This window comes from Quercus suber, unplaced genomic scaffold (genome assembly GCF_002906115.3).
Source record: "Quercus suber isolate HL8 unplaced genomic scaffold, Cork oak 2.0 scaffold_1076, whole genome shotgun sequence".
Lineage (NCBI taxonomy): Eukaryota > Viridiplantae > Streptophyta > Magnoliopsida > Fagales > Fagaceae > Quercus > Quercus suber.
Window position 1 is genome coordinate 107,372 of NW_027070482.1, and position 12,889 is coordinate 120,260.

A 12,889-nucleotide genomic window follows, 5' to 3' on the forward strand; every position below is an offset into this window, starting at 1 on the left:
TACGAAGGGGTGTATACACCCCTTCGTAAGCTCAATGCTTATATGTCTAGTCCACATGATTGGTACACCCCTTCGTAAGCTCAATGCTTATATGTCAGGGGTGGGAGGCGTAGTTTACCTTCTAAGGGAGCTCGCCCCTTCATAGAAAGCATAGCAACAATTTAGGGAGATGTAGTGACCACAAGATGAGTTAATCAATATGCATTTAAAGAATGATCTATTATGTGTGTTTTTTTAGATGTGCATTTTGATTTGATGTGATTAGCAATTAATAGAGTTCACCATGATTCCAAATCATATGAAAGTTGGCCAAATTTGAGTTACGAAGGGGTATATTTCTAAAAAAGTTTATCAAGAGGAAGAACATTTCAGAATTTTGATGTATTGTAAGAATAAAAGTAAAACCACACATGCATATAAGAAGTATAGTACAAGAATATGAAAAAAAAAATATTTAGAATTTGAAAACGTGAACTGTATAATATATGAAAAATTACTTGATTTAGTGGCCTAAATAATTTCACACTAATTGTGTAGATATTGTCTACTTTGGGACTCCATACCTCTCATGGATTTGTTCTCCCTCTCATGCATTTGTTCTTCTCCTCCAAAACACACCACTAGCTAGCAGTGGGAGAAGATGCCTTAATTTCTGCACACATCTCATGTGTTTTCTATGTGGGATGCCATGGATTGTAGACCCTTTTTTTGGATCTCAACAATTTTCAAATTCTTTGAATACTTTAAACTAAGTAGCATCGTGTCCAAACAAGATCATTATGTGAATCATATGCCATAAATTTTATGATCAAATTGGTTGTGTACAAAGTGCATAATTGTGCAATAAGGGTTTCGCTAAAAACTATAAATAGTAACTTGTATGATATTTATCTTTCTCAACCTATTACACTAAAGAAAATTTTACCACAACTACAGGTTCTGTCAATGAAGTCTTTGGTAGATCTGTGAAGAAAAAGAAAGAAAATGACTCTCAGTTTTTTATAAGCAAGCAGGCACGATATATACTTGAAAAGAAATTAACGCGATGGGCAAAATGGGCTTGCTTTACTTGAAGGGGTTGAAGAAGAAGGCATTGAACTCCTCGTCGATGCTGGAGATGTAGTCCATTGTCTCACGCTGGGAGATGTTGTTGAAGAAGGCTTTTTTTGTGAAGTAGACGCCAAAACTGAGGCATACGAAGGCTTATTTTTGTGTTCCATTTTCGTTCTTGTTCCGGAAGGAATCGATGCAGAAACAAAGATAAGAGTAGAGACTGTTTGAAGTCGAAGGCGATCTACAAAAAAGATCGAATAGGGTACCGGTTTAAAAGCTTATCGCATGTTGTGGAAGAAGGAAAACTTAGGCGGCTAGGACAACTACAAGCATAGTAATGAACGTGAATGGCAGCATGCAAGAACGGGACGTAAAAGGGAACGGCTTGGGTGACGTTGCAGTGCGTACACGTGTTTAAAGTTGAATACGTGTTCACATCACTATGTGCCCAATGGTAATGACTACTAGACACGTCTGTCACCCCAAAAAAAGAAGAGTGTTACAAGAAAGTTTCACCAAAAACATTCCATTTCTGCCCGACCCATTTCCATTTACCACCCGCCCATATTTGTCGGGTATATACCAAACTAGAGTTTTATTTATTTATTTAAAACTAATAAAAAGTAAAAAATTTACCGCCACTTGAGACTGAGGGTGTTGTCGTATTTTTCTTGTTTTGTTTTGCTTTGTTTTTAAATTAGGAGTGAGGATGGCTGTCCGAACATTTATCCTGCAAAACCTTTCAATTGAAAAGGAATTTTTCTTGGTTGGCGTTTGAAATCGAGAGTTATAACGTAACTCTTGGTTATATTATACAAATGAGTTTGGTATAGGTTTTCTGGGGTTGTTTTATTTCGTTGACCGATTACTTTAATCTGCTTTAATTTTTATTATTCTTTTTGATTCTGGGATTTTTTATTTTATTTTTATTTTTATTTTAAGGTTTTATTGGAGGAATTGGGTCTGTAATCATTAGGAGCAGAATTGATAGATCTACGTTTGTGTCTCTGTTTACGTATTCAATATTTGTGCAATATAGATCTGTAATCTCTGTTTACAGAATTGATAGGTCTGTAATCTCTGTTTACGTATTCAATATAGAACATTCTAAACTACCCAAATAGTGTAGTGTGTGTTGACTTTTGAGGAGAGAGAAACAGAAAAGGCAAGGTCTTTCAGTTTTTGGGTTCAAAGTTTCATTCTAACATGGCTTCTTCAAGGGCTGCCTCATGCCTCAGGATCTCTGTGTTCCACAGACGCTTTGCTTCTGGTATGTATCAGGCTTTGCATTTATGGGTTGTTCTTTTTTTGCCTTTTGTATGTATATGTCAATCAGAATGACTGAGGTGTGGATTTGAATCTCTCCATTTATGTGTTAGTTGGTTGAAATGATTGATCTATGATTCTTTTATCAGAATATTGGTTTTATTTTTTTTATTTTTTTTATTTTTTTTTTTAAGTCATTGGTACCATATTGATTTACCAAATTTTGGTTTTTATTACTGCTGAGATCAATGGGTTCTTGATTTTTGGAAATTGGGTTTGTTTGTTTTTGTCATTGGTATCATATATACCAAGTTATTCATTTTATTTTTATATATTAAATTACTGCTGAGATCAATCGCTTCTTGAATCTTGGCATTCATATATCAATATATTATCTCTGTGTGTGTGTGAAAGCTATGCTTTTTATAGTGTGGTCAGTTTCTTGTTGTGCTGGAATTGTGATTAATGTTAGGCCAATTACGATCATAGATCATTGTGATATTCTTATTATTGTTATTGTTAGATCATTTATATGAAAGTCATAGTTGAAATTTCCTGTACAGGTTGTTATACAAGAAAACCAAAAAGCTGTAATTTTTCTCATAATTATCTCTATCACCGTTTCATATCTTTCACAGATTCCTCTGTTTCTCTAATTCTAAATGGTCCTCACCAGGGCAAAAGTGGCACTTGCAGCAATTTTTTCCTTCATTTCTACGTTCAGCTATTTTTCACTCTTTACTTATTTATTTCCTGCACTTGGAAAAAAGTAGGTGTCATATTTTCTTTTGGCCCAATGAACTCTAACCCAAATGACACCTCCTTCCCTTGTAAGATCATGGTGGAGGGTAAGTTTGTGGGTTTAAGACCTGCTGAGTGTGTGTGTTTGTAAGTTGTCAATAAAAGGAAAAGGTGAATTATGCTCAGGTTGAGCAGTGTGCTTACAATATGGTTCATCTCGCTTCATCATTTGCACACGCAAGTGTTGGATAAAGTTATGTAAGGACAACAGGCTGTTATTTTTTAGGTGGTCATACTCTGATTTTAAGGACCTCTCCATCTTAATTCAAGTATTTACTTATATGAAAAACAGCTTATTTAATGAAAACGTATCCATAAACTACTATTATTTATGATGCTCCAACAACATGTGGGGTGTCAAGACTATTGTAAAGAAAATGTAAAAGGGTTTTGAATGCTTCTGCAAGCTTAACAAGCAACATTCTTCATCTGTGAGTGCATTACTCAGCTCTCTCTCTCTCTCTCTCTCTCTCTCAATTGTTTTATTGGAGTTTTGTTTTCTCATAAAGTTATCCAATCAAATTTCTAATCGATATATCCATATAGAATAGAGATAGTTCTCTTATGTAAATGATAATCTAGTTCATTGATTTTGTAGCATTCTGCAATATCTTTTCATTTCTAGTTACAGAATTACTTTATTTAATATTGATTTTGGGAATTGTTGATATCACGTCTTTGTTGGATTCTTTGAAAATTAACCTACCTATTGTGCTTATACTTTTCTTCTGCATTTTACGTGCAGTTGTGAAGGATCTTAAGGATCTTGACTCTCATGAGTGGATTAACGTTGAGGGGAATTCTGATACTGTTAGCATAACCAACCATGCTCAGGATTATTTAGGTGATGTTGTCTGTTGAATTACTAGAAATGGGGGCTCCTATATCGCAGGGCAACAGCTTTGTTGTGGTTGAAAGTGTCAATGCTATTAGTGATATTTATTGTCCCATTTTTTGGAAAGTGGTTGAAGTAAACTAAGAGCTCGATGACTCCCTGGGTCTGGTGAGTCTCCTTTTCTAATTTGAGTTTCAGTGCCTTATGTTATATAGGGTTTTTTTTTTTTTTTTTTTTTTGTGGGGGGGGTGAGGGGGGGGGGGGGGGGGGGTGTCTCTGGATCCACAAGTAAATTTATAGATTGGAACTGGAGAGAAAAGATAACCATATTTTCTTTTTCATTGTTGACTGAAACTGAATGTCTCTATATTGCCAATCATCTAGAAGCTACACTAGAGTTTCAGTACATTGCCAACCAATCTGAACTTGCTTTTGCATTTGTTAAGGATGTGATACCTGATGTTATGTTCGTTTATTTTATGTGAGAATCCATGCACAAGTGCTCTTGAGCCTGTTTTTTTTCTTTCCCAATCAAAGTTTGTAGAGTCAGTCAACAAGCTTTACTTACCACATTAAGCTGACTCTCTCATCTTTTATTCTTTTGGAGGTTCTTCTTTTCTTCACATGTGTTGAAACATTGAAACACGGTCGCTTTCTGATCGCCTGTTATATCCTTCCCTACCTCCTTGTCTCTCTCTCTCCAATGCAAGTAGCTTAATCCAACACCTATCTTCTTTTTATCAAAACCCTCCGCCTATCTATAGCCTTCGCATTAAGGGGAAGGGGTGCCACTGGGGTGCAAATGCTTGTGGCAGGTCAAACCAGCACTAGTTTTCTCCATGCTTGTGCTAGGTACCACTGCCCCTAAAACAGAACTAATGTTACAATTAAGTTTTCTGCCTTTCATTTCTAGTTTTCTCAATTGTTCTCGTGATAAATTACTTGCAGTTAAAGGCATAATATTATGGGTTTTATTATGCAATTGGGTTCAGCTTGATGGTTTTGCATTAGGGTTGCCGGGGTTAATTTATTTCATTGACTGTTTAGTTTAATTGGCTTTATTTTTTATGACTCTTTTTGATTTTGGGATTTTTGAATTTTAGGGTTTTATTGGAGGAATTGCAATTGCCCTCATTAGGAGTAGATCTTAGCAAGCCTTTGTACGTTTGTGTCTCTGTGTACAAGGGCATTTCCTCTTATATCATCTATTCCATCAAATTGAGTGATATACTACCATCCTGCAATGCACCAACATCAACTTTAACCCAATGCCTAAGCAAAAGTTGTTCTGTAGGCAGAGGATGTTCTGATTCAGAATTGAAGAGAGCCTCACATATTGAGGGTCATGCTCTCCCCTTCCTTATAGAACATTCTAAACTACCCAAAATTCTCAACTGGCTCCAAAGTTCTTCTCGCTGGTGGCTTAAAAATATAGTGATTGGAAGTTTGGAACACCCCCACCAACTCTCCAAACCCCACCTAGTATTATTAGAATTTATAAGAGAAACAAATATTTGTGTAGCATGTTTTGTGTGTTGAGGGAGAGAGAAACAGAAAGGGCAGTGTTTTTTGTTTTTGGGTTTAAAGTTTCCAACATGGCTTCAAGGTTGTTGTGGGCTTCAAGGGCTGCCTCATACCTCAGGATCTCAGCGTTCCATGGAGGGTTTGCTTCTGGTATATATCAGACTTTGCTCTGATGGATTGTTCTTTATTTTCCTTTTATATGTATATATTAAAATGTGGATTTGGATCACTCATTTATGTGTTAGTTAGTTAAAATGGTTGATCTATGATTCTTTGATCAGAATATTGGTTTTTGGAAATGGGGTCTGTTTTATTTTTTTCATTGTTATCATATTTAGTTACCAAGTTTTGGTTTTTATTACTGCTGAGATGATGGGTTCTTGAATTTTGGAAATGGGGTTTGTTTGTCGTTGTGATTGGTTTCATATTTTCAAAGTTTTGGACTTTTTTACAGCATAGATCAATAAGTTCTTGAATCTGGGCATTCTTATATCAATATACTGTGTGTGTGTTTGTGTGTGTGTGTGTGTGTGAAAGCTATACTTTTTATAGTTTGATCAATTTTTTGTTGTTCTGGAATTGTGATTAATGTTAGGCCAATTATTTCTATAATTTTTATTTTTATTTTTATCTTTATTTTTAATGAAAACGAAATCTAAGCCAATGTCTGTCACATATAATTGTCAAAAATTCAAACCCGAGTCTGAATGTTTTGAAGTAGTTGCTGTCAGTATGGACCATGATCTGTGCTATAGTGGTGGAAAGTTGGTTGATATAGGGTGATGTTTGGACTTTCAATTTGTGAGAATCTAATGTATTCTGTTCATTTTCACTTTGTTGCATGATGTCACGTTCACAGACAAATACAAGTATAGAACAACATAGAATAACCTTTAGGCGTACCATTATAAGAGACAGTTATATTTATCAGTGATGTGGAAATTGTTTACTCTACCATTGTTGAAGTTTAAAATTTTCCAGAAGGAATTTAAGCTTCAATTTTTATGTCCAGAGTTTAAAAATTTGAAAGAGTATGAGCAGTTGTAGATATCCTTTTATTCACATAAAAATCGGTTATGAATTTTGGGTCCAAATTTTATAATTGTAATTACCTTCACTGGAAAGTGTATAGAATATTACTGCCGGTACAAATCTAAGCTTTACCTTAAAGTAATGCACTTTACAGGGTTTACTGTTATTATTTACTGACAATTGATATGGACAATTTTAGGCTAATACACTCTTAGAGTCTTTGTAAGAAAGATGATGATGGTTATGAAATACGACCAAATTCAGAATGTTAATTTGGCTTGTCAGTGGAGAAATATATTGATTAGTTATTAAAAAGTTTCAACTATTAAAGGTTGTTCAAAATGATGTACTAAATCTGAATTTTTTATCTTAAATATTATTTTCCTATAAATGCATTTTTTTGTTCTTTAGAAATGGATGCTGGCATGCATTGTACTTGTTATTGTTATTGTTATCTATGATTCTGTATGAAAAATGTAGTTGAATTTTCCTGTACAGGTTGTTATGCAAGAAAACCATAAAGATGTAAATTTTCTGATAATCATCTCTACCCCCATTTCAACTCGTTCACATATTCCTCTGTTTCTCTAAATTTAAATGGTCCTCGCCAAGGCAAAATTGGCGTTTGCAGCAATATTTTCCTTTATTTTCTACGTTCAGCTATTTTTCAACTCTTTATTAATTTTTTCCCCACACTTTGAAAAAAGTAGGTGTTGTATTTTCTTTTGGCACAATGAACTCTAGCCCAAATGATACCTTCTTCCCTTTGTAAAATCATGGTGGAGGGTAAGTTTGTGGGTTTAAGACCCACTGAGTGTGTTTGTAACTTGTCAATAAAATTAAAAGGTTGAACAGTGCTTACAATATGGTTTGTCTCACTCCATCACTTGCAAACGCATGTGTTTGTACAAAGTTCTGTTAAGTCAATAGGCTGTTATTTTTTAGGCGGTCAAACTCTGATTTCAAGTACCTCTCTCCATTTCAATTTAAGCAGAAAATTGCTAGGACCACAAGAAATGACACAACTTGCCCACTTGGACAGTTGTGAGTGGTAGAGAAAAAATGGTGGGTCTATGTGAGTCCACAGCTTGCCACTCACAATATGCCATGTGGGCAAGTTGTGGCAAAAGTTGTGCCACCTGTTGTGGCACTAGCATTTTTCATTCAGGTATGTACTTATAGAAAAAGAAGCTTATTTAATGAAAATGTAACCATAAACACGCTCCAACAGCATGTGGGGTGTCAAGAGTATTGCAGCGAAAATGTAAAGGGTTTTGAATGCTTCTGCAAGGTTAACAAAAAAAATTCTTAATTTGTAAGTGCATTGCTCAGCTCTCTCTCTCAATTTTTTTTATCAGAGTTCTGTTATCTTATATGAAGTTATCCAATAAATTTCTAATCTATGTATCCATATGGAATAAAGATGGTTCTAATCTTTTCATTTCTAGATACAGACTCACTTTAGTTAATATTGATTTTGGTAATTGTGGAAATCAAATCTTTCTTCTATCCTTAGAAAATTGTCATGCCTACTGTGCTTATAAATTTCTTTTCCATTTTACATGCAGTTGTTAAGGATCTTAAGTATCTTGACTCTCATGAGTGGGTTAAAGTTGAGGGGAATTCTGCTACTGTTGGTATAATCAACCATGCTCAGGATCATTTAGGTGATGTTGTCTATGTTGAATTACTGGAAGTGGGGGCTCCTGTATCACATGGCAGCAGCTTTGGTGCGGTTGAAGTGTTAAGGCTACTAGTGATATTGATTCTCCCATTTCAGGGAAATTGGTTGAAGTAATGAAGAGCTCAATGATTCCCCTGGTCTGGTGAGTCTCCTTTTCTAATTTGAGTTTCAGTGCCTTATGTTATGTAGGTTATTTATTTTTTTGGGTCCGGATTCACAATTAAACTCATACATTGGAACAAAAGAGAAAAGATAACCATATTTTCTTTTTCATGGTTGACTGAAACTGAATGACTCTTTATTGCCAATCATCTAGGAGCTATGCTAGAGTTTTAGTACATTGCCAGCCAATCTGAACTTGCTTTTGCATTTGTTAAGGATGTGATAGCCTATGTTCGTTTATTTTACATGAGATCCCAAGCACAAGTGCTCTAGAGACTTTTTCTTCCACAATAAAAGATTGTAGAGTAAGTCAACAAGCTTTACTTACCACATTAAGTTGACTCTCTCGTTATCTCTCTCTCTCTCTCATCTTTTATTCTTTTGGAGGTTCTTCGTTTCTAAGCATGTGTTGAAACTTTGATACACAGTTGCTTTCTGATAGCCTGTTATTTCTTCCCTCTCTCTCTCTCTCTCTCTCTCTCTCTCTATTCAATGCAAGTGGCTCATTCCAATACCCATCTTTTTATCAATACCCTCCTCTTATCTATAGCCTTCCCATTAAGGGGATTATTCCTTAGGTTGATTATTGTGATTAATCTTAGGTCGATTATTCCTATAATTGTTTTTTCTTTGTAATGAAAAATGAAACCTAAGCCATTGTCTGTAACATATAATTTGTTGAAAATTCAAATCCAAGTGTGTTTGTTTGGAGGTAGTTGCTCTCAGTATGGACAATGATCTGTTGCTACAGTGGTGGAAAGTGTGGTGCATATTTTTTAATTAAATCATATGAAATATAGGATGTGTGATATCTCAAATGCAATATGATTGTTGAACACACTATTACCATGATTATTATTTGACTTATTGAACACACTTCTTTGAGATTTAAATTTGTCATGGGACTACTTATGAAAAAAAAAAATGTCATGGGACTAAGATACTGGTGGCTCATTTTTAAGAGAATTTCTAAGAACAAAGAAGGAATTTTATAGATGTAAAAGGGTTTTAAATGCTTCTGAATGGTGTCCTGTTTTCTCATAGGAAGTTATCTGATTAAATTTCTAATTGATATATCCGAATGGAATAAAGATGGTTCTCCAAACAAATGATAATATAGTTCATTGATTTTGTAGTATGCAGCAATATCTTTTCGTTTCTAGATATAGAATCACTTAAGGGGAAGAGGCTTTACTATAGTGGAGTGGTGTTGTGTGTGTCGGTGTAGTGGAGAGGCAGTGGATCACTTGTTGGTTCACTGCAAGGTTGTGTACCAATTGCGGAGTTTTTCTTTGAGATCTTTTTGTGTCTCTTGTTTTACCTGAGAGAGTGGTTGACCTTTTGTTTGGGTGGTGCAATTGGTTGGGGAAGCACTCCTCGGGTATTAGGAACTTGGTGCCATTATGCTTGATGTGGACAATCTAGAGGAACGAAACAAGCTTACGTTTGAGGATTTGGAGAGTATGGGGGACAAGCTCATTGCCTCATTTGTAGACACTTTGTTTGATTGGTCTCATGCTTAGGGATTCACATCTAGTGACTCCATTCCCATGTTTTTAGAGTCTCTTTCTTGCTGTACATAGCTTCTGTTTTTTTGGCATAATTATTTTGGCTACTTTATGCTTTCTTTTTTTAAATAATGTATTCTTGTCTATCAAAAAAATAATTGTTGAGATGTGATCTTTTTTGGATTATTAGAAAATTGATCTGCTTTCTCCATGTTACATGTGGTTGTGAAGGATCTTAAGTACCTTGACTCTCATGTGAGTGAAAGTTGAGGGGAATTCTGCTACTGTTGGTATAACCGTCCATGCTCAGGATCATTTAGGTGAAGTTGTCTACATTGAATTACCGGAAGTGGGAGCTCCAGTATCACAGGACGACAGCTTTGGTGTGGTTGAAAGTGTCAAGGCAACTAATGATATTAATTCTCCCATTTCAGGGATAGTGGTTGAAGTAAATGAAGAGCTCAATGACTCCCCAGGTCTGGTGAGTCTCCTTTTCTAATTTGAGTTTCAGTCCTATATGTTTTTTCTTATTTTTGTGTTTTGTGTGTGTGTGTGTTTTTTTTTTTTTTTTGGGTCTGGATCAACAAGTAAAGTCATAGATTGGAACAGGAGAGAAATGATAACTGTATTTTCTTTTCCATGGTTGACTGAAACTGAATGTCTCAATATTGGGAATCATCTAAGACTAGGAGCTACACTAGAGTTTCAGTACAATGCCAGCCAATTTGAACTTGCTTATGCATTTGTTAAGGATGTGATACCTGATGACCTTTTTGTTTATTGTACATGCAAGTGCTCTTGTGCCTTTTTCTGATCTATAGTTTTCCCATTAAGGGGAAGAGCTACCACTGGGCTGCAATTGCTTGTGATAGGTCAATCCAGCACTAGTTTTCTCCATGTTTGTGCTAGGTACCACTGCCCCTAAAATGTCACTAATCTTACAATTAATTTTTCTGCCTTTCATTTCTGGTTTTCTCAATTGCTCTCGTGATAAATTACTATCACTTAATTGGTGGTTCTGATAAATACCTTGTGTTGCTTTATTTAATGTTGCTAATGTTCAATTTTCGTAATCTAAGAAATTGCAAAAAGTGGTTTTGATAATATTTTAAGATAACTAAAAAATATCTATTAAAAAAAAAAAAGGAATCTGGTTTTCCAATTTCAAAATTGAATTTTGTGCTAATGCACGTAAGAGTTAAGATTTTGGGGGAGGATTGGTTATGAACTGATTTGAACCGTGTCCAATCTTCATCTTTTGACATCAGTGCATAAATGAAACATGTCACAGGCTCAGATTTTGTCTCTGTTTATTTAATTGCTCTGAATTCAGAGAGGTCTGACTATGAACAAATTCTGCCTCCTGAATTGTGTGCTAGCTATTAAAGCTGGGCATATTTTACTATTTCTCTTTGTTGTCTTCATCTTGCCCTGCATGTCTTGTCCCCATGTCGCTTTTTGTCTGGTGTTGCGTGGTTCTTCTTTCCCTTTCTTTTGGGTAGGGCTTCTAAGTCAAGTTTCCTTCTTCTTCCTTAATTATTTTTTTAGTTACCTTAAATGGCCTATAGTTAAATATAGTTTCTTCTAGTATGCAAGTTGTTAGGCAATGTCCCTAGTAGCCAATATTTGGAACAATCAAGAGCTGAATAGACCATAAGGGAAACTCTCATGCTACTAAACTTATTGAGCTTTAGGTTGATGCTGGTAGTCATCTGAACAAATTTATGTCTCTGAAAATGTTGGTTAACCACCTTCATTGTGTTAAAAAATTCATTCACAATTCCAGTTCCCTTTAATTGGTTAAGTTTGACTTATTTTCTGCCATCAAGAATATGTTTCTTCCTTCATTTCTTTTTTGCTTATTTCTGATGTATCTGTCTGGATGTGGATTAACTCAAGCCCATATGACAAAGGATGGTTAATGAAGGTTGAGGTGAGTGATAGTGGTGAATTGAAGAGCTTGATGGATGCAGATAAGTACTCCAAGTTCTGTGAAGAAGATGATATTCACTGAGTGACTATGGCCACGAAGAACTTTGGGCAATTTTCATGTAGGGGTTGTCCATGGATAATCACGATAAATTACACAATCCTTGAAGTGTGTGGTGCACATATCTTTCTTTCTATTTTTATCCAAACATGTGCTTTCAAGGTTCTTCTTTTGTTACCTAAGAGCTATAAATTTAGTGGATATCCTAAGCAAATATCATTCTGGGTTATAGTTTCATCTATTGGTGCTGTTTAGGCAGGTTTGTGGTTTGAGAACCATTTTCATAATATTCGTTTGAGTTGAATACTTATTCAACATATGGGATCTCATTTTCTTGATGCATGGAGAACGCTTTCTTATTCACTTTCTCTTGTTAGTTACATGAAGTTCAGAAGGTGGATGTCAAGGGATGCTAAAGAAATTTATATTCTTTGGAAGTAAATCATTATGGCTAAATATCATCATTCGCTAATTGCAACCAGTATTTCCATTTTACTATCTCGTCGGTGGTATCATTCTCCCAAATTTGGTGTTAGGTTTTAATGACCAAATCACATTAATTTATTCAATTATTTCATTTCCATCTACTTCCGTTTTCCAGGATATTTCACTTTACCATTTGGGTTTCTTCTCTCATTTTCTACCTGGCTCTCTCTCCAATTCGGAGGGATGCATTTTGGTGGGCCCGGATTTAAATTAGTAGGCGCCACTATTAAAATTACTTGGTTTTATTTACTATATGATCTATAAACTTATTTTTTATACATAATTTTATACTACAAAAATTTGCAATTTAAACAATTGATTAATGGCATAGCTGTAAATTTTTAATCTTTTGAAAATTTTGCAACCATGAAGAATATACAAAAAAAAAAAATGTAATCTTACAGTGAATTTGTCAAAATTCACATATAATAAAAGAGATATTGAATAAAGTTGTAGCTTACCAAATTCATAATCAAACTTATTGGAAGTGGCGCTACCTCCTATTCTTAAATTTATACTTTTTTTATCACCTTAAGTTTTTGGGATTG

General features: G+C 34.9%; 1 long non-coding RNA gene across 4 annotated transcripts; it reads left to right on the forward strand.

The window, feature by feature from the left end:
* Positions 1-1,682: 1,682 nt before the first annotated feature.
* Positions 1,683-12,218, forward strand: LOC112031743 (uncharacterized). 4 transcript variants are annotated; one of them, XR_010627276.1, is made up of 6 exons: positions 1,683-2,323; positions 3,866-4,123; positions 6,339-7,826; positions 8,080-8,337; positions 10,097-10,346; positions 11,765-12,218. It is a non-coding gene; the product is annotated as an uncharacterized LOC112031743 (long non-coding RNA). The 4 variants fall into 4 exon arrangements; XR_010627275.1 differs by lacking the exon at positions 6,339-7,826 and adding an exon at positions 5,059-5,629 and having other exon boundaries at positions 1,697-2,323; XR_010627277.1 differs by lacking the exon at positions 6,339-7,826 and having other exon boundaries at positions 1,701-2,323; positions 8,088-8,337.
* The last annotated feature ends 671 nt before the right edge of the window (positions 12,219-12,889 follow it).